This window comes from Camellia sinensis, chromosome 4, assembly GCF_055761805.1.
Source record: "Camellia sinensis isolate YWXY chromosome 4, ASM5576180v1, whole genome shotgun sequence".
NCBI lineage: Eukaryota > Viridiplantae > Streptophyta > Magnoliopsida > Ericales > Theaceae > Camellia > Camellia sinensis.
The window spans coordinates 145,125,290-145,148,569 of NC_138964.1; positions in this window are offsets into that span (position 1 = coordinate 145,125,290).

Sequence of the window (23,280 nt, forward strand, 5' to 3'; positions counted from 1 at the left end):
GACAAATAACATCTCCATTTTGAGAGCAAAATATCAAAGACTTGTGAGTTTGCCAGAAAAACAGCATAGGAGCACTATTTATAGAGTTTGAGACGAAGTTATGCATGATAACTAGACAGCACTGACCGACATCACACTGATGGCCAGCCGTGCATCAGTGATGGCTGGCCGTGCATCAACGAAGCCCGACTGGGTCTTGGTGCTGGCCCAGTTCAGATTAGTTGTAGCAAAAGATGACCTTTATTCGGGTGGACTTCGACTGTACTTCGACTGTACTTTTAAGTCTTGTTTTGTTTGTACCAAGTATTTTTTAGTTTTTTTGAGTTGTTCTTGTTTCATTTTTCCATCATCGAGTTGTATTTTACGTTTTGATTGGTTGTAAGTCATTATCCGATTCATGAATCAATTCAAGAACAAAGCATTCATAGTTCCAAAGGTTATAATGCAAGGGTTACACCATTCATCACATGCAAATACAGTTCATCATATTGTGCAAAGAGATCATTCAACAAAACTTGTCTTTTTATAACTGGTAGGTGTAACCCCGATCATTCTTTTACAAAGCCAAAACAAAAGAAAAGTTTTCGAAAACAAAAGGGTCTATCTGAAGCTAGTTTTATAACTACATAACAAAACGAGAGCAAAAGAAAAATAAAAGCAAAATCATCATCGTCATCAATAGCCCATCCTCGCTCTCTTCCTCCTTGGTTATGGAGGAGGTGCATCGCTGTCATCACTGGGGCTGCTCGACTGCAGGTCAATCTCCTCTCCCTCGTCCTCAGGGGTCGTGGACATGTCAAAAGACTCCTCGGAAGGCGAGCATCATCTCACTCAGCCTCTCTCCCGATCGGCGCCTCCTCGGCCTCTCATTGAGCCCGTCTCTGTCTACTGGCTGCAGAAGGTCCTGCAGGCACTACTGGTGCCGGCTCAAGCTGAAAAAAGGACAGATATCAGTATAGTATAGCAACAAATACAGTGTGGCGACAACAGTAAACCGCAGATAGAATGTACCTCAATCCCATGGGTGACTAAGGCAGTCTGCCTCCTCCGTACCATCAGGAGTAGTTGGTCAATCATCTGAAGGAGATTGTCACCAAATGCCTGGGGAATCTACAAAAGAACAGAATCTAAGAAAGGCAGATAGAAGTAATAATAGAATAATGAATAGGAATGGCAGAAAATAAGCTAAAGTGCAATATGGACTAGCATAAAAAAATGTGTACTTGCTCGATGCCAGGGGCAAACACAAGCCTGCGGTCCCTCTCATTGATATGCTCCAGTGGGATCTGCTCAATCACTCCATCTGGACACATGTATATGATCTCGGTGGGGATCACAGGAAATTCAAGAATCGGAGCAACGGCAGGCACACTGCCAGCCTTAACAATAGTAGCAGCAGCAACCTCTAGCACAGCTTGAGCCACGCCTGGAGTAAGAGGCGCCATCACCCGGGTGTGTAAGAAGGCAGTGAAATCACCAAGCTCATGATGATGATCACCGTCCTCGCCTATCATCAAAAGGTCGAGCTCAGGACTATCCTGTAGATCATCCACTATCCTCATGTCGGGAAGAGGAGGATGTGGAATGTCGGGGTCAGCGACGCCCCGCGTCTGGCAGACAAACCTCTCTCCCAGGTAGTACGGTCGGCCAAAGTGGCCCTCGAACAAGATCCTCATCGTGGAGGCATGCCAGGCAGCGGCGTAGGTTGTCCTCGACACCTGGGGAGTGCCCGCCCAAGGGTGCCAGTCAACCTGTGAAATCAGTGTAGTGTTAGATGTCAATACAGCATAAGGAAATCAGTGCAGTGTGAAATGTTAATGTTATGTGAAATCAGTGCAGTGTCAGATGTTAGTGCGATGTCAGAATGGCAGTGTGGTGTCAGAAATCAGTATAATGTCAGAAGTCAGTGCAGTATGAGAATGGTAATATTGTACAGATGCAACAACATGGAAATGATCTTGTAGTGTGGAATAGTGTAATATGCTTATAGTAACTAACAGCTAAAGACTAGCGTTATGCTTACCTGGTTTGCCGTAATCGTGTCAAAGAAGCGGCAAAAGTACAGGAAGGTTTGGTCTATAAGGCGATGTCACTCGAACCGCGAGTTGTAGTACTGAGAGTGGGGTACTGACAACTCGATCAGCCTCACTGGGACTGGAGCCAGGGAAGTGAAATATGTGTACACCCAAAGCTGCAAACAAAAGGCAAACAGAAGACATGAGAAAATTGATCAGATGAGCAAGAAATGCAATAATAAACAGGATGTAAAGCATATCAAAAAAGTCGGTGTAGGGTATACCTCCCAAACCTTCCAGTAGCCACCGAGTGAATCCACCTTACGGCGGGAGACGGAGCTCATGTAACAGCATAAAGTGGCCAGGCTTATGCCACCCCAGTCGTACTCCACCACCCGAGGAAGGTGTACCAGTGCCCCTAGAATATATAACCCCACGTTATTTTTCCTATTCACAAACAGGGTAGTACCGAGATGATATATGAAGAAACTATGGGCATACTGGGCAACCTCACCTGCAGTAGCTGGTTGAGTGCCGGAAAAGTGCTCCAGGAACTAGCTGTAGCGTACCATCCCATAACTGGTAGTGTCTGGGATCGCCCCGACAAGCTGGAGTTGTGCATCCCTCCATTGGGTCATACCTGGATCAAAGGGGACTGGGCCGCTGACCCCAACCAGCAAACCGGTCAACATCGAGAAGTCATATGGGGTCAGTGTCATCTCCCCGGTCAAAGAAAAGTGAAATGAGTCGGTGGTGTCCCACTATCTCTCTACCAGGGCTCTATAAAGCCAAGACTCGGCCCCCATCTGTATGAGCCCGGAGCAGAAGGGCACAAAGCCAGCAACATCTACTAAAGTGCAGACCTTTATAGGAAGCCGCTCGTACCAACGTCAGGGGCCAGATATAGAGCCGTAGTGGCCTATCCTCCTGGTGATCACCTATGAATTGGAAGTTTGATTAGTATATGTATAGCAGAGATGAGTGGTTTGTTCATCAATTTCAACTTTCAACATGTACGCAAAGTAAAATACGGGGAAAATTTATGTACCGTAGAGGCGTTGGCAGATACATGCTCCATGGGCTCTCGTAGTAGAGTGTCCTCAGCTAGCCCTGGGATGAAGCCTTCAAATCTCAAGATGCCGCCTGGGGGTGGCACGTGTGTACGCGGCTGGTATGTTGTCATGACCCGAACCCGCCCCTATGGGTTAAGGACATAACCGGCCAGTAATCACAAGATTACCTACAGCCTCAAACCAAAGAAGACATAACTCATCAGAGTAAAGGGGCCAAACAGAAGCAAATTTAAAACTTTGTCCTGTGCTTATACGACACGTCATAACAAACCATGCATATACATGTTAATAACTCACATCAAAATATGTACTAACACAAAGTTCTGTACATACAGGACCATTCAAGTCTAGGTCAGCCAATTAAAACTATATACAATCCTAATCCAAAGTCCTCGCCAACATGACAAAATAAAACAAGACAGCAAAAGGGTGAAGACGAGTCTCGTGCGTGAGACGTAAGGGCTGACTCTTCCAAACCTTGACCGTTTCACACAAACTTCACTGAGGCTGGGTTTGGACCTCCTTTGGCTCACCTACAGACACATGAATGAGCGTGAGTGAAAGCCCAGTGAATAATATCAAATAAAGAAGATACACGAACTGTATTTAGAACGACATGCACCAAATGGCCTTGGGCCCAACTCATATCTATATCTAGTATATATATATATATAGGTCAAGTAACTGCGGTTCTAAACACATCAGATGGCTTCGGGCCCAATCCATTCATGTCAAATGGCTTTTGGCCCATTCATTCTTTCATTCATGTCAGACTGGCCTTCGGCCCATTCATTCATGTCATACGGCCTCTGGCCCATTCATTCACGTGTCAGACTATCATTCATGTCCGACTATCATTCGTATCAGATGGCCTTTGGCCCATTCATCCATGTCCAACGGCCTTCGGCCCAATCAATTGTATCCAACGGCCTCTGGCCCAATCACATGGCATAGCAAATATTTGTCCCCAATTCAATGTAACAAACATACAAGACTTATATGAAAATAAGCAGTTTGACAAATAACATATTTCAGATATCTTTGTTAAGATATTACTCACAATGATCGGCTGGTTGATTTGCCCTGGAGCTTGACCCTACACATTACATAACACATATGGTTCACAAACGATTCAATCCGTTCTTAATTCATACATCCCTCTTAGGCTTCTTTCTTATCCTTTTAATTCATTCATAATGCCCAATGCATGCCTAAGAGTACTTAAAAGTGAAAGAGAGCGGAAAACGAAACACAGAACATCTTTACAAAATTTCTGAAACAGGGGTCCCGCCTCGAGCGTGGACTTTCCCGCTCGAGCGGACCCATTAGGTCTGCGAAAGTATTGGTTGCCTCATTTTTATGCTCGAGCGTGAATTCGGATGCTTGAGCTAAAAGTCTCACTACATGGCTCCCCACTCGAGCATGAATATCCCCGCTCAAGCGGACATCCATGTCTACAAAACTTCTGGGAGCTCGCATTTCCCACTCGAGCGGCGCCTTCCCCACTCGAGCGGACATGCCAAATTCTGGAAAATCCAGAATTGTTCTTGAGCCTCAAACTTGCATTCAAATCAACATTTCTTACATATAATGACTCAAACTTCACATATACATTTACTAACATGTTCCAACACCAAATTCATTACATTATGAAGCTCAATTTCATGAATTAATCACATGCATGTCACAAATTACCCCAAGCTTATTTCCAACATAACAAATTCATGCATTCAAAGCTCATACTCTCATGAATTGTACATGCATGTGAGATATAACTCCCATTTTCAACTTACATAGTGCAAATGGTGATCACAAACATGAACTTTAACCAAAATTCTACATGGATCATACTTCTCATGCTCAACTATACAAATTCATGGCAATTATACACATGCATGCATTCCATGACTCCAAACTCATCAAACACAACACAATTCTTGTTCTTGATCACCATTTAACTTTGAATTCACAAAATTACAATATTAAACTCATGAATTCATAACCAATTACTCACCTAGAAGCTCAATCTTCACCAATTCTAGTTGAATCTTGAGTCCAACCTTCCAATTTTCACAAACTTGAGCCAAACACACAATGATGTCTTCCCTCTCTCTCAAAGTCAGCTCTCTCTTCCTCTAGAGAGTTGATCTCAACCAAAATGACTTAAAAGAGGAGGAATTAAGTGTATAATGCCCCCTTTATATGAGCTCTCATAAGCATAATTAATTAAGATTAAATAATTGAGCACTATAACACCAATTTAATCTATTTAATTTGATCCAAATCAATTTTCAATTAAATCTCACTGTAGGCTCTAAAAATTATGCCAATCACAACGGCGCAATCAATTTCGGTTTCTGTGGCTGATAAAGCCTTCAATTTTCAGTTTATAATAGTAAGTTGAATAGATATTCCTACGGTGAACATATAGAAATTTAAAACCACATATATTCATATAAATGGCACACCAAATCATATCAAACACATAAATACAATCACAATTAAGGTTAATTAGCATAATACGGAACATGGGTATCACATATGTAGCCGCATCAAAGGGCCTCTTGGTGAAGGGAAGCAATACAGCCTCTTCCGCCTCTGTGTCTGCACCCAGGGCAGCACTAATACCTGCAGCGGGGTCAGGGATAGGTACTTCATCGCTAGCCATAGAGAGGAGATTAAAAAGTGAAAAAAAAAGTGAGTGGTTGGGTGTTTTTGGAGTGAAAATCACAAAACCAAAATCCTAGGAGAGAGGAATGAGGAGGAGATTTAAGAAAATCAAAGGGAAAAAAGGAAAAGTTGGGAAAATGTGTGAGGATCTAAGAAAAACCAAGAGAAAGTTCAAAACTTCACCAAACCAAATTTTGTTCAGTTCAAAAGATGGAGGATCAAGAGGATTTTAGGGAAAATTTTTGCAAAAGTTGTTAGATAACTCAAGAAAATGGGAAATTTAAAGAGAAAGGAAGTTTAGAGAGAAGGGGGGGATTTCGACCTAGGTTGTGATCCAAATGAGCTTAAAGTGTGTTTTAAACAACCACGGGCTTGCGTTTTACCGAACTGCCCCTTGCCGTTGTCGAAGGTCGGTCGGCTGTATCGAAGCCCGGCCGTGCATTGCCGAGGCTCGGCCGGCCTTTGGTGATTTCAATTATGTTTTTCTTTTGTTTTGTTGTTTTGTTTTGTTTTGTGTGTGTTGCTGGTTATTATTATTTTATTTTATTTCATCACTATTTTAATTTTGAGTTTTAATTTTGGGTTTTAATTTGGGTGTAATAATGAGTTGTACAATAATGAATGAAAAAATGAGTGAAAAAGAAAAAAGACAAAACAACAATGAGTGAAAAAAAAAATAAGAAATGAGAAAACAAAGAATTAAGGCAAAATAGCAAAGAGATCAAAGGAAATAAAGAGAGTGAGCAAAATATTCACGTTGTTTTGTTTTGTTGCGTGAGTGCATAATTTGATTTATTTTATTTATGATTGATTTTATTTAATTTGTTTAAACTCATTAGTTTAAATTCATGATGTAAGTTGTTTTATTGATGACTTGTTTTGTCTAGTTCGTAATTCATTCCGTCTTTTCTTATCACACAATATTGTATATATGGTTTATTCAGAGGAGTTCTGGGTAAGTCATTTGTGTCTTGGTAGGAGAACCTGCATAGCTTTATAGCTAAAATCAGGAGTGAATCTATCGCACACATTCACTTGTTTACTTTGTGCATCTATCGCACACATACACTTGTTTTATTTTGTGAATCTATCGCACACCTCTTTCTTTTATCTCGGGACGTGTGAAACACGGCTCCGAGTGGTTTTGTTTTTTAGGATGCGTGAAACGTGGCCCTAGGCTGGTTTTACCTCAAGACGTATGAAACATGACCCCGATTGATTTTTCTTCTATCTTAGGACGCATGCAATGCGGCCTTGGGTGAGTTTGCTCTTGAGATGCGTGAAACACAATCCCAAGCGGTTTTATTTCTATCTTAGGACGCGTGAAGTGCGATCCAACATTATTTTTCTTTCTATCTCGGAATGTGTGAAACAAGACCCCGAGCAGTTTTCGTCTTCTTGTTTCTTAGGGTGCGTGAAACGTAACCCTGAGCGGTGTTTTCTTTCTTTGTCCTGTGTTTTGGCATAGGAAGATTGTGTTGTGAATCTTTTCGCTTTAAGCTTGAAGCTGCTCATTCATGTGTTATTTCTTCTATATTCTACTTGCCATTACTTATTGCATCATCTTGCATGATCATAAGTTTTCAAAATAATTGGCATCACAAAGCGTGCCAGTCTGTCTTTTAAAGTTGCATCGTGCAGATTCTTTACAATTTTCCCCTAAACTATGTTGGTTTGATTCTTTGCAAAGGGCTACATAGGCAGCCTACGGGCGCAACCATTTTATTTATTTCTCGCTTTCTTGCCCATGTCTTTCGGCCTTGTCAAAATGGGTTGTCTCTAGGCTTTGACATTCACTCACGTCATTTCATGACTTCGAGCTCTATCAAAGAGGAGCACCTGTAGACACCCCATTTTTGACCGCCCACAAGGCTTAGGCACTTGGTTCGATACACTCGATGATGAAATTTGAATTGTGTGCTTCAAATTCACAGTGATTCGGATTCAATTAGGCTCTCGAAATAACCTCAAATCTTTAACATTTACCTTGTTTGAACCTGTGAGTTTCATTTTTGGACCTTTTTCCACTCTGAGTTGAGTATGAACCAAAAAATAGGAAAAGGCATCAAAGCCCGGCCATGCATCAGTGATGGCCGGCCGGCCCTCGGTGGCGAAAAACACTGATCTCGGCTGGAGCCCGGCAGCTGCCATTTTTGAAGATATTTATCACCTTTTGAGCTTGAATTTTATAAAAACGAAGCTGTGTTATTGTTTTGAGGGTTGAACAAAATTTAGAGAGCCTATATACACCTTAAGAACTCCTCCCTCCTCCTTTTTCCATTGCAAGAAACCTTTGAGCTAACCTAGCTTCCTTGTATCATCTCTATACTCCATATACAACCTTGTCTCACCACCTTAGAGTCTTGGTTGATCTTGGAGAAGCATAATTCAAGCTTGAGAGTGGGTTGAAACCAAGTTTGGATCACAAACAACAAGCTTACCCCTTGAAAGGTATAAGCTTGTTTTCTTCTCTCATGCTTTCATTTCTTCCATTTGCTTCATAATTCTTAGTGTTTTGAATCTATTTAAAGTATTCAAGGTTGTGTTTGAAGAGCTACCAAAAGGGTAGAGAGAGCTTACTCGTTCTACAACTTTACCCATAGCTCAAACCCTTCATTTTCCACTCTTTTTTTGTGATATCCACACTGATTTTCAGAGTTTCAAAGGGACAAAAATCATGTTTTGAAGTTTCAAAAGTGGAGGGGTTAGCCACCCCTCTTTATTCTTGTTACTAGCCTTCATTCTTTTCTTTGTTGTCTAGCTTTTTAGGCTATTTTCATTAACTTTTAGCCTCTGTTTTTCATAAGTTAAGGACTGTTTTTGGGGCTGTCCAAGCCTTTTACAATTGTTCATGCTTTGTTTAGTTTCTTTGTTGTCTCATAAATTAGTATACATAACTTGTTGCATGTTATTCCAAGCTTCCTTTTACTAATTTCCATGTTTAAGAGTCTAAGTTTGACAATCAATCCACCATCCATCTCTTTCATGCTTGAGAATGATTTCAACCGATTGAGGTTGTTCAAAACATGTAAGAAAGATTCCTACTTAATGGCTTAATCTTTTCAAAGATTCATTGCCAACGGTATAGTCTTTCTCTCATGCTTTAGAAGGACCTCTCGTTTGACATTACTTCTTGTTTAGAGGACTTTAACATCACCATGGACAAATGGACTAAAGAATGGCAAGGCTTAATAAAATTGGTTTAAAACTTTGATCAACAGACATAAAGAAAGTAGCTTAAATTGCTTTAACTTGGCTGGACCTTATGCCAAGTTGCTAGTGTCAAGAGTCGTCACATGCTAATTGGCATTTTGATGATTCTTGAGGCGTTGCAACCTCCCTCTTTGAGTTCACTTCATGACAAGAGGAAAGGGTGGTCCCATTTTTTGCATTTTATTGACTTTTGTCCAAAATTGCATCTAAGACCATCAAGCAATCATGTTGCTCATTGATGGATTTGAAATCAATTTCAACCTTCGCTCGAGGCTTTCCCATGATAGAGAAGGAAGAAAGAGACAAACAGAGCTTGAGAACACTTTGTCTGCACTGGTTCACCTCAGAATACAAAAACAGAGCTTTGCATCCAATTAATGCACGGTCGGCCATCAGTTATGCACGGCCGGCCCTCAGTGTGTGGCCATCAGTGCAGTTTTACAAGAAACAGAGGCAGTGGCTGAAGGTGAAACAGAGGCGGCTTGGGTAGACAGAGTAGCTCTCAGGCGCTGTGCATGCAACCTTCATCCATTTTCACTTACGCATTTTGTCGAATGTAATTACTCTTGTTGTAATTAATTAGTTGTAGCTAGTTAATTTTGTAAAGTGTTATAATTAATTAGTTAGTTAATTATTTATTCAAATTTCATTTTCTAATTAGTTAGTTAACTAGAATAGTTAGTTAATTCATTTCATTTGTAATAGTTAGTTAAGTAAATTAGCTAGTTATTCATCCGATTTTGTAATAATTAGTTTAATTAGTTAGTTGATTCACTAGTTTATCTATTCGGACTCTCCTTCGTGAGAGCGCAATATTGTTATAACATGTATGGCTTCCAACCCCATGTCTTTCTCCCTTTTATTTAATCGCTTACGATGGCTAGCTTAGGAACATCACGTTTCAATTAGCATATCGCATGTTTGCATCCATTCATATCGAGTCTCGGTTCATCATTCAAACTTGCATTGTCAATTATTACCTTGTTGAATACATGTTTAAACACATGCTATGAACTTGTTGCAAATAACATGTTAAGTAGCCGAGCCTATTTTAGTTGCATTATTGCATGCGTTGCATTAGCCATCTTGTATAGTTAGGTATCATGCATATTTTTCTAACTTTTTTATTTTATCTTAGCTTGGAGTACTAGGTGAGTTTTAGTGCTTTAGCATACTTGCATGAGTGTGAGTGATTGCCATAACTAGCATGCTTGCCATGAGGCTAAATGCTCAAATGATAAACTGCTTGAATGCTCGTGAATGAAGGCTTCTTGCTTGAATTGGTAGTAGCCTCCGACTCTATCTCCCACTGGAGCTCATGCATCCATAGAGTGTGGCTAGGCCGGCTCCATCTCAGTCATAAAATCGAACCTGGGACAAGGTCACAAGGGTGCTCAACAAGTACAAACCCATGGTACTCCACTTGTTCACAAACTCCAGCGAAAACGCTCAAGGAACCAATTGTGCCGCACCATAACTGGCCTGTGTAGAAGCGGGCTCGCTCTGAGCAGGTAGATTCAAGCCGCCTTCCATTTGCCTATGTCCATGTCAAAAGGAATCGGATCATCCCCTACTTCCATGCCTGTTATCATTGAAAAGTCATAGGGGGTCATCGTCATCTCCCTAACAGAAGAAAAATGGAAGGAGTTGGTGGTATCCCACCACCTCTCCACTAATGCTCCGAGTAGGGCCCGACTAGCCATGTGACACGTGAGCCCAACGCAGAGTATGCCAAAGCCCGCCTCATCAACAAGGTCGCGGACCTGAAGGGGGAACTCGTGATACTAATCCCTGGCTATCACTGCCCCGTGACCTCTACAAAAGCGAAAGTCTCCCTGTGGCAAAGAAAGAGTGAATTAGATGAAAGACAGTGATAAAATGACAGTAAGATGTAAGGCAGTAAAGCATAAATATAAAGGTTGTACCTCAGTCGCGCCGTGGGAAAGGTAAGAGTCTGGCTCCCTCAGCAAGAGATCCTCTGGCACGCCATTAATGAAGTCCTCAAAGCGCATCATGCCTCCAAGTGCCATCATTTGCATGCAGAGGTGGTATATGGTCGGATGAAAGGACCTCACCCTCAATGTTAGTAACTCAAGCTCGAGCCCTAGGGCAAAAACCTCAGCCTCTGTCTCGAAATCAGTGGTAATGTCCTCCGCTGCCTCACCAGCTATGGGCTCCACGACCTCGATAGCAAGTGGAGACATAGGGACCTCGGGAGGGGCACCATAATGAGGAATATCGTCTACCATCTGAAAAGTGGGTGAAAATTGAAGAAAAATGAAGAAAAAAGAGAAAAGTTAGAAAAAGTCAACCCTAGGAGAGAGAATATGGGAGAAAGAGTCAAAACTTGGGAAAGTTCACAAAACCCACGAAAAACTCTAGAGAAACAAGCCCAAAGTGTTGAAAACCTAAAAAAAATCAACGAAAACAAAATCTGATCGGTTCAAAGTGAAGAGGATCAAAAGGGTTTTATGAATAAAGTCTGTGTGGGGCATTGGAAAATGCGTACAAAGTACAAATCTAGAGAGAGGAAGTACCTAGAGAGAGAGGGAAGGATTTCAGACATGTGGGTGTGAGGAAATAAAGTTCGGTTATGTGTTTAAATAGACCCAAGCTGAAATGCCTGAATTGCCCCCGAATTTGCATTAGTGGGCGCTCACCCACTATTAGTGGCCGGCAGGCCCCTTTTGTGGCCCAGTGTTGGTTTTGTTCCCCTTTGCCCCGGCAGTGTATGGGAAGTCCTATGTTCGGTCTGCAAAGAAAGATTGAGGTATTTGAACTAGATTTGATTTCCGAGGAGCCCGGATTTGTGTTCCGATTGTGCCATTCCAATGCCCGCTATACTCCGACGCGCGAACGTGCCCCAATTTCAAATATGAACAAGGTGTATCCTTTTTACGTATTTTGCAAGGTCTCCGGGGGGATAAGTCGGAGGTTATTTCCAGACATCACTTTTGTCCATTTTATCAATTTATATCTCTAACATCTTCTTTTGCATAACACACTCACTCTCACATACTTCTTATGTTGCATGTGTGCATTGCATTGTTCATCACTCATATGTTTCTCTAGTTTGTATAGCACATAGAACATGCTTTCGAGTTTCTTGCATAGAACATGCTTTCAATTCTTTCGCATAGAGCATGCTTTTCAATTCTTGCATAGAAAGTGCATTACATCTTATGCTGATTGTCTCTTATGTTGCATGGAACATGTGTTGTCATCATACAAATTTTCAATATGTCGCATTGTGTTGTATTCACATATGTCGTGGTGTCCCCCCTTGTTGTGTGATTTGGGTTTTCTCCCTTTAATCTTGCCGGTAGTGTGGCTTGGTTTGTTTTGTTGTCCTCTCTACGTGGAAGTGTAGATAGGATCACCTTGCTACGCGGTAGTGTAGCATGGTTGGTCTTGTTCCTCGCCACGCAGTAGTGTGGCTTGGTTTGCTTTTGTCCTCTCTACGCGGAAGTGTAGATCGGATCACCTCGCTGCGCAGTAGTGTAGCTTGGTTGTTCTTGTTCCTTGCCACGCGATAGTGTGGCTTGGCTTGTTTTCTTGTCCTCTCTATGCAGAAGTGTAGATAGGATCACCTCACTACGCGGTAGTGTAGCGTGGTTGTCCTTGTTTCTTGCCACGCGGTAGTGTGGCTTGGTTTGTTTTGTTGTCCTCTTTACGCGGAAGTGTAGATAAGATCACCTCCCTACGCGGTAGGGTAGCTTGGTTGTTCTTGTTCCTCGCGACGCAGTAGTGTGGCTTAGTTTGCTTTTGTCCTCTCTATATAGAAGTGTAGATAGGATCACCTTGCTACGCGGTAGTGTAGCTTGGTTGTTCTTGTTCCTCACCACACGGTAGTGTGACTTGGTTTGCTTTTGTCCTCTCTACACAGAAGTGTAGATCGGATCACCTTGCTACGCGGTAGTGTATCTTGTTTGTTCTTGTTCCTCACCACGTAGTAGTGTGGCTTGGTTTGCTTTTATCCTCTCTACACGGAAGTGTAGATCGGATCATCTTGTTATGCGGTAGTGTAGCTTGTTTGTTCTTGTTCCTTGCTACACGATAATGTGGCTTGGTTTGCCCTTTTCCTCTCTACGCGGAAGTGTAGTTAGGATTGCTTCCCTGCACAGTATTGTAGTTTGGGTTGTTGTTGTGTTCCTCTCTACATGGAAGTGTAGTTAGGCTTGTCTTGCCCCACAGTAGTGCAGTTTGGTTGCTTTTGTTCCTCGCTACGCGGGAGTGTAGCTTAGTTCATCCTTGTACTCCTCTACGCGGTGTCGTATTGGGGTTATTTTGTCCTTTTCTATGCGGAAGGGTTGTTAAGATTGTTTCTTGTTGACCAAATCACTCGTTGCGGTAGTGTCATTTGGTTTGTTGTTTCCCACCTCTCCACGCGAAAGCGTAGTTTGGCTTGTTTCTTGTTAACTTTTCCTGCACAGAAGTGTAGTTTTGGATTGTTTCTTATACATGGAAGTGTAGTTAAAGTTGTTTATTGTTATTGTTGCATTGCCTTGCATATTATTTTCATAAGTTTCGAGCAGTACGTTCATTTGTATTTTCAATTGTCGCATCGTATCATATGTATCGTTTTGCATCTTGCCCCTGAACTACGCTGGTTTGATTCCTTGAAAAGGGATACATAGGCAGCTTTCGAGCTCAACCAATTTATTTTATGTCTTGATTGTTTGCCCAAGTCTTACGGCCTTGTCAAAATGGGTCGTCTCTGGGCTTTGACATTCACATCATTTCATGACTTCGAGTTCTATCAAAAAGGGGCAACTGTAGACACCTCATTTTTGACCGCCTTTAAGACTTGGGCGCCACCGATTGATCATCCAATGATGAATGTGGACGCTTATCCAAATGCTCGAATTCTTCAGCAGTAAACTTCAGTTTTGAGCCTAAAAAACCTACAAGTCTTGTGTCTTGTTTTTGGACCAAAACAGTAGTTTTTCAAGCTTGACCATCCTAGTGGCCTGCCACACACTATTGGTGGCCGGCCGCCCACTTGTGTAAAATTTCAAATCTTTTTGCTAGTTGTGCCAGCTATCTATACAGATGCATGCACTGCACCAGCTATATCTGTATGGATATTTCTGAGATGGTTTGATATATTTCTATATATAAAGGACTCTCTCTCAAAAATTAGGGTTAGAAAAAATTCGAGAAGTAAAAATTTTGGAAAATATTTTCTCTCTCTACATTTCTCTCTCTCTCTCTCTCTCTCTCTCTCTCTCTCTCTCTTGTAACTTCTATACCCTTTGCCTAGACACTCCAAAACAAACCTTGAGGGTTCTTTGCTCAGGTGTTTGAGCTTGCATTTTTAGCTCTTAAGGGTGTGAAATTAGTGGTTTGTGATTCAAAGAGTCATTCCTCTTCAAGAGGTATAACTCCAAGCTTCTTTCTCTTATTCATTTACCATCATTTATTGTTGTTTCTGTACTATTTTTCACCTGTATTTGTGGGATGAAACTTGTGGTTTAAGGCCATTAAGGGTAGAGGAGTGGACCACCCCTCTTTGACCCTTGTTTTCCAGGCCTTTACCCTTGTGTTTCCCACATTGTCATCAACTTTTTTTGAGCTTTTTACCACTAATTTTCAGAGGTTTTGAGAGGCTAAAAAAGTGGTTTTGAAGTCCCAAAAATGGAGGGCTTAGCCACCCCTTCCTTGGCTTATTTACTAGCTTGATGTTCTCAATATTGTAGTTGACTTTTTCAAGCCTTTCCATGTGAATTTCAGTGCTATTTTTGACTGTTTAAGGACTGTTTTAGGCTATTAGTTTCATTTATGCTTTGTATAGCATGCCCGTAGTGTAATAGTCCTCATAGGTTTGGTGTTTTATGCATTAGACATTAGCCTATTCGAGTTGATGGCATTTAGTTAGTGCTTTCCATACTTGTGTTCACCTTTAATCACCTCTGCACTCCCTCTCTTTTCTTGGCTTTTTCTCTTTGTTTTGAGAGTTTCTTCAAAATGAGTGTTGTTTAAGCTTGTGGTAGAGATCGTTGTGCTTAATGGTTTAATCTCTTCAGAGGTTCATTACCAATGGCACGACATCTCACTCATGCCCAAAACAACCCCTAGTTTGACACTCCTCTCCATTAGTGGACTTAATGCTCATTCTTTGACTAAAATGGTTAACGAATGGAAAGGTAATTAAAAGAGGTGTTAAAATTGGAATAAAATGGAGTAAGATAATAAAATGGTTTGGGGTTCAATTGGATGTTAATTGAAACCATTGAGGCTTGAGTCGTTTTATACTTCTTAGTGATGTAAATGGTTCAAGAGTCGATGTCAACCCATTTCCTTGATCAATATCATGATAGGGAGGAGGTTCATGAGTCTTTCATTGTGTATTCACTGAAATCGTATCCATTGATTCATAGGCCATCATGCAATGAATTTGCGGCGATTGATGGCTCATGAATCAAGCCTACCCCTCTTTTGAGCTATTTGATGATAAAGAGAGATAGGGTGGACATACATCTCCTGAGAATGCTCTGTTTGTTTTCTGTTGCAGCAAGAGAAAACCAACATTAGTGGCCAACAGGTCACCTTTACTGGGTGGCAGTCCACCACTTCTGGCCTCCCAACCACCTTTTTTCAGCCAAGCAGTTTCATTTTTCCTGCAGAACAGAACAGAAGCAGAAGTGAGAAATAGTGCAATTCTCTTACTGCAAATCAAAAGCATTTTAGCAGCCAAACAGAGGCATTTTTGGGTGGAAAACAGCGTTCATACATGAGCCATTCCTAGCATTTCGAAGCCTGTTTAAATTATGTTGTTATAGTAGTATATTGTACTTAAAGTGGTGAACTTGTAATAGTTAATTACTTAGTTCAATTCCCAATTTATAATAATTAGCTAGTGTAGTTAATTTATTCTATTTGGTAATAGTTAGTTAATTCATAGTAATTAGCTACAAAATTTATTCGAACCCTCTTGCATGAGGGCAAACATGTAATATCGTGTATGTCTTCCAATCCCACGTCTTTCTCCCTTTTATTTACTTGCTTATAATGGGTAGTTTTGAATATCATGTTTCTTTTAGCATTTCCCATGTTTGCATCCATTGTCTTGCATGAATCAAGGCTCAGTTCATCATTCTAAAAAGCATTGTTGTTTATTACTTTGTTGGATACATGTTTAAATCGCATGCTATCAAATTGATTCACATGTTATATTAGTAGCCGAGCCTATTAATTGCATCTTGCATGTGTTGTATTAGTCATATTGCATTAATTAGGGGCATGCATGATTTCTAATTATTTTGCTTGTTTTGGCTCTCCTTGGAGTACTAGGTGAGTATTTTATTTGTTTTACCATATTGCATGAGTATGATTGTTGTCATGTCTAGCATGCTTGCCATGAGGCTAATTGCTTAAGTGCTATACTTGTTTGAATGCTTGTGGATGAAGGCTAGTTGCTCAAATTGGGGTAATTTGATGAATGTACATACGAGCCCACTTTTGTAAGTGGTACATATTCAAACCTTGCTTTCAAAACAAACATGAAATCAAAGTGGTCCAATTTGTGCAAATTAGTCTAGACTTGTGTGCAATACATAGTAATGTTAGTCTAATAATCGGAATAAGAGCATATAATGTAAATAAGAATCACATCATCATTGGTAGAGGTCGATCTTTGATCGGGCGAGTGGGGTGCTCAATTCATGACTTTCTCCTCTCGTACTTAAGTTCCCGAGCCGAGACACTTTGGTGATGACGAATAAGTGGCCTTTGGCACGAGTCCCAGGTTTTCTAAATTTTCAAAAAATATTTCAGTGGTGACTCTGTAATCTGGTAAAGCAGTTTATTTTTGGCATTTTGATTCAAAATTGATTTTTCAAAAGATTTGTCAGACTTGGACTCTTTTGTGTTTATCTATTTCACATTGCATTTGTGAGATCAGATTTAGAACCACGAGAGTTCAAACTGTGGGGCTATCGTATCCAAAAGGAGCACAAAAAGCAAGCTACAATGATTATTCCAAAAGGCACGGACATGTGCATGATGGACTTAACACCGCAAACCCAACCCGAGTCCGTGGCGGCAAAGGCGGAGAAAAAACAAAGTGCACTAGAGAAGGGTTTACCTGATGCCCAAGTCATAGAGAAAAGGGCCTCACTCATAGAGGAGTGCGACCCCAGCTTATATATCGTGGCCATCAATCAGCCAAAGCCAGTTGTCATATTGTCGAACTTCCTTAGCATTAACTCTATTTCGGAGGACCAGATAGGGCAGAATCAGAACGATTGGCTGGAACAAGGCCTAAATGACTTGGCCGAACTGGAAGAAGACCTGGTCAAGCTGGAAGAGATCTAGACAACCTCTACTTCTTTGAAGAAGAGGATACAAACAGTGTACAACTAAGGCAATGGGATCCAAGCCAGCCAGAAACAAACAATAGGTGGTTGAGTGAGGAGGAGTTAGATGTGGAGGAACAGATAGGAAAGACTGGAAAAGAAAAGGAAATTGATGGTAGCAGCAAGACTGAGGTTGCACCTCTAACCGAGAAAGAACAGGCATTAGAACAATTTCAAAGGGAAAGAATAGAAGAAATCCAAAGGAAGATAGCCTTGGAGCAAGGAAAAGGGAAAGGGAAAGAAGAAATCGAGGCAATGACGGGTGATTTCCAAACCACCAAAAAGATAGAATGGGAGCCCAGTGATCGGAAAAGAATGCCAAGGAAGCTAAGAAAGTATTGGAATGTAGAAACCAAAGCTGTGGTAGAAAAAGAGTGGTATGATGATCGGGGGCGTGACGTGAACGTGCTCTAGCTAGAACCTAATAGTAGCCCGACCATGGCTACCGGGGAGTGGTGGAAAGATAGTGACTTAAGTCATGCATATACCGATGAAGGGTGGAAAGCTGATACCCCTGATGACACCTGGTATACTGACGAGATTAACGACATGAGCCGGAGTGGTTGGTACTTCAAACTCGCAGCCTTAGATTAGCTGGAGTCCTCCAACAAAGAGGCTAAGAAGTTAAAAGAGAAGGATGTTGAAGAAAACCTAGTCTTAAAATAGCTCAAGAATATTCAGGCAGACATATCAATCTGGGGCCTGATAATGGCATCTTGGGAGCATAGGCAAGTACTGCTAGAGGCAATGAATCAGACAAAACAGCCTATTGACACCACTGCTGACCAATTTGTGTCGTTGGTCACATCAGGGGACGTTACACCAGTAATATCCTTTATGGATAAAGAGTTGCCACTCGAGGGTGCAAACCACAATAAACCCCTGTACGTGACCTTGGAAAGTCCAAAAAAAGTGAATTCCAGTGGTGCCAGTAGATACTGGTTCAACGATCAACATGTGCCCAGCCAGGACCGCCTATGCCATAGGTTTGAGGCCGACTGACTTTATGCCCACAACCCAAGCCGTCCGAGCCTATGATAACACTAGCCGGGATGTTATGGGGACATTTAAAAGCTAAGTTCAAATTGGGCCGTCCAAACATGAGGTAGAATTCCATGTAATGGATGTACCAGCAACCTTTAACTTACTCCTAGGAAGGCCTTGGCTGCATTAGATGAAAGCGGTATCATCAACAGTCCACCAGTTGGTGAAATATCCCTTTAAGGATGGGATTGCTACGGTATACGGCAATTCTGCTATCCATCCTCCCCAAGGAACGACCACGCCCATGCTGGAAATCATACATGGGGAAAATGATGTATTCTTCTTCGGCTTCTCGCTAGCAGAGGCCCGGTTAGTCCAATCCATCATGGTAGAAGACAATGGGACTTACGTGAGCGCTCAGTCCATCTACATGATGAACAAACAGGGGCATATTCCTGGATCAGGACTAGGCAAAAATGGTCGATAAGGAGGTACTATTGCCAAGGAGATGAGTCACAACCCCCATGCTTTTGGGTTAGGATACAAACCTACGGCTGTAGATTGGCAAAGAAAGGGGGAGGAGTTGAGGGGAAGGCTGAAAGCAAAGAGGACTGGAAGACAGTATGAGTTAGTCCACAAACCAATACGGGGAACCTTGAACAGACGTTTTGTCCGCCAAGGGGAAGATTTCCCCTTTTGTGGATTTTCGGAGCCTTGGTTTGACAAGAAAACAAGGACAAGGTATGTGGGGTTCGAGATCTTCTTCGGACACCAGTTACTAGAAGAGGAGGATGAGCAGACGGACCTAAGCATCCACACAGATCACGGCAGGGGAGCAAACCTGGATTTTGAAAAAGAAGAGTTGTTGGGAAAAACACTGGCTGACTTACTAGCAAGTTCTACTGCAGACATTGAGCCCGCCAACTTGGGGGATAGTTTTACTATCTTAATGATCGGGGATATTCCAGCGGCAGATTTCTCCAATCTTATCATGGACATGTCTCAGGCTCCACGCCTAGTCTGGAAGTTTGAGAAAGGCGTCATTAGCAGTTCTGAATCGGATAGTGAGTTCGAATCTGATTCCACCGTGTCTGTGGAATTTGAGTCAGATTCAGGTTCATCTGAGTCTGGTATTTCTGGCAGTGGTAACTCGAATACCAAGGTCCTATCTAGGTCATCTTTTAGTTTTTCTTTTGAGTCAACTGTAACTAAGGATCCAGACTGTTTGCATGGGAATGCAGTAGACTTTGCCTATTTTTCTATACCTTTGGTTTGTTGTACTGATCGTGATTTTCAAAATTTTGACTTAAACGAAGAGGAAGAAATTCCTCGGGCTTTGAAAAATTTGGTTGACCAAGAAGATGAGAGGCGTGTTAAGCCCTGTACTGATGAAATCATTGCAATTAATGTAAGTACCGAGAAGGATCCCCGTTTGGTCTAGATCGGGTCCATGCTGTCTTCAGAGAAACCGAGTGTTTAATCGCTTTATTAAAAGATTTCAAAGATGTTTTTGCATGGTCCTACAAAGACATACCTGGAATCGATCCTGAGATTGTACAGCACCAGATCCCTGTTGACCCTGAGGCCTAACCAGTTAAGCAGAAGCTGCGCAAAGTCCGCCCGGATTGGGCGTTGAAGATCAAAGAGGAGGTCACCAAACATATTGAGGCAGGGTTCTTACTTGTATCTAAGTATCCGACGTGGTTGGCCAATATTGTTCCAGTTCTGAAAAAAGATGACAGAATCAAAGTCTGTGTTGACTTTAGGGACCTGAACAAGGCCAGTCCAAAGGATGACTTCCCTTTGCCATATATAGATGAGTTGGTAGACTTCACCGCCGACCACGCGTTGTTATCATTCCTAGATGGGTTTTCTGGGTGTAACTAGATTCTTATGGCACCCGAGGATAGGGAGAAGACCGCTTTCACTACTCCGTGGGGCACCTATTGTTACCGAGTCATGCCATTTGGGTTGAAGAATGCTGGGGCTACCTACCAGAGGGCTGCAACCACCATTTTGCACGACATAATCCACAAAGAAGTTGAGGTGTACGTGGACGACATGATTGTTAAGTCCAAAGAACGAGAAGGCCACTACACCGCACTGGAGAAATTCTTTCAGGATCAAAGAGTATAAATTGAGGCTGAACCCTCAGAAGTGCACCTTTAGGGTGACGATAGGAAAGATACTGGGTTTTCTAATCACACAGAGGGGAATTGAGGTAGATCCTTCCAAAATCAAGGCCATCTTAGAAATGCCACCACTAAGGACTGAAAATGAGGCACGACTTTCTGGGTAAAGTGCAATTCATAAGGTGGTTTATTTCAAAACTAACTTTGACTTGTGAACCACTATTTAGTCTCCTGAAGAAGGGAAAGAAGTTCCAATGGGACAATCGCTGTCAGTATGCTTTTGAATAGGTCAAGCAGTATTTGCAGAATCCGCATGTGTTATCACCACCAAAACCAGGGAAACCATTAATCTTTTACCTGTTAGTGACGAATTCGACTATGGGATGCATGCTAGCTCAAGAATCTAAAGCCAAAGTGGAGAAAGCCATCTACTACTTGAGCAAAAAGATGCTAGACTACGAGATCCGCTACACTTCTCTGGATAAAGCTTGCCTAGCCTTGGTGTGGGCTACCAGGAAGTTGAGGCATTACTTGTTAGCTCATTCTATAATCTTGATTTCGAGATTAGATCCCATTAAATATCTTCGAGAAACCAGAGCTTATGGGTAGGCTAGCTCGTCAGTTGCTTCTTCTCTCTGAATTTGATCTCAAATATATCACGCACAAATCTATTAAAGGGAGAGCTGTAACAGAATTCCTGGCAGACCACCCAATAGAAAGATATGAAGCAGTGGAATACCTATTCCCAGATGAAGACATGTAAGAGGAAACATGGACGATGTACTTTGACGGGGCAGCTAATCAGTACGATTATGGGATAGGTGTGTTGCTCATAGCACCCGATGATTCCCATATACCCTTAGAGTTCAAACTCTGGTTCAGAGTGTCCAACAATGAAGCAGAATAGGAGGTGTGCATTGTTGGTTTGGAAGCTGCTCTAGAACTAGGGGTAATTAGGTTGGACATTATTAGGGACTCGAATTTGGTTGTCTCTCAAGCTAACGGGGATTGGAAGGCCAAATAAGAGAAAATGAAGATGTATCATCAAGCCTTGGATATTCTGATTCCTAGGTTTGAAAAACTGACATTTAATCATTTGTTAAGAGAGAGCAACTGGCTCGCTAATATGTTAGCAACTCTATCTTCCATGGTAGACATCCCACTAGGAGTGAAGATGCATCCAATCATCATTGAGTAGAAGTACACGTCTGCTAACCAGACCATCACCGCAATAGATGAGGTTCAAGATAAGAATCCTTGATATTACGACATTTGGAATTTCCTAAAAAAGAGACGTATCCATCAGGGGCAAATGCCAAAGATAAATAGGGGATACGGCGCCTAGCCACTCAATTTATCATATGCGGGGGTAAGCTTTACAAAAGAGGTCATCTTGGAATGCACAAGTTATGTGTTGCAAAAGAAGAATCAAAGCGTCTGATGAAAGCCATCCACGGAGGAGAGTGTGGAGCGCACATGAATGGTGTGATGCTAGTCCAGAAGATTCTCAGACAAGGCTATTTTTGGTCGACTATAGAAGAGGATTGTATTGGTTTTGTTCGACAATGCCAAAAACGTCAAGTCCATGCTAATCACATGAACATTCCGCCATCAAAGCTCTATAACATGACTTCACCGTGGCCTTTTTCCGTTTGGGGAATCGATGTAATTGGGGCAGTCATACCAAAGGGCTCGAATGGGCATGAGTTTATCCTGGTGGCGATTGACTACTTCACGAAATGGGTGGAGGCCCAGTCTTACTCTGTATTGAAGGCATTGCATATGGCTAAGTTCATCAAGAATAATATCATCTGCCAATATGGGGTGCCAAACGAGATCATCTCCGATAATAGCTCGCACTTCAAGAAAGAGATGGTGGATCTGCTTGAGAAATATAACATGGATTTTCATAAGTCATTAACGTATAGACCACAAACCAACGGAGCTATTGAGGCCGCAAACAAGAATGTGAAGAACATCCTGCGAAAGATGGTTGAATCATATAGGGATTGGCCGGATAAATTGTCATTTGCACTTTGGGACTACAGGACATCAATTCGAACATCTACAGGGGCAGCCCCTTATTCCCTAATGTACAGAATGGAAACTATTCTGCCAATTGAAATTGAGGTACCGTCGCTGTGAGTAATGGCCGAGTGTCAGATAGCGGAGGCGGACTAGTAACAGAGTAGGTTTAAGGAACTAATGCTATTTGACGAAAAGAGGTTGAGGGCATTATATCATATCCAGGGCTACCAATGCAGAATTACTAGGGCCTTTAACAAGAAAGTTAAGTCCAGGAATCTCAAAGAAGAGGATTAGTACTAAAAGACAACCGAGCTCCCATCCATGACCCTAAGGCAAGTTCAGACCCAATTGGACTGGTCCTTATATCATAAAGTCAATCTGGTTAGGAGGGGCAATTATTCTCATGGATTTGGATGGCTTGGAGTTTTCACAGCCGATCAATATGAACAAGTTAAAGAAATATTACCCTTGAGAGGCTCTCTAGGCTGAAAACGCGAAAGGCCGACCTAGGCAAAAGTTAAAGCATGAAAAATTAGAAATAAAGAAAAACTGAGATCGCAAGGTTGAAAACCCGAAAGGACGGATTTGGAAAAAGTTAGAGCACAAAAGGAGAGCATTAATACTCGAGTGAACCCTAGCCGAATTACGTAAGGCCCGATTCCTATTTTTGGGATACGTAGGCAACTTCACCCCGAAGTTCGGCCATAACTATCTCTAATTCAACTGTCTTGTTCATTTGTATGATCGAGTCATCACTTTGCATCGTCTATTTTCTGGGTTGTGATATCTCCAAACCATTTAGCAGAAA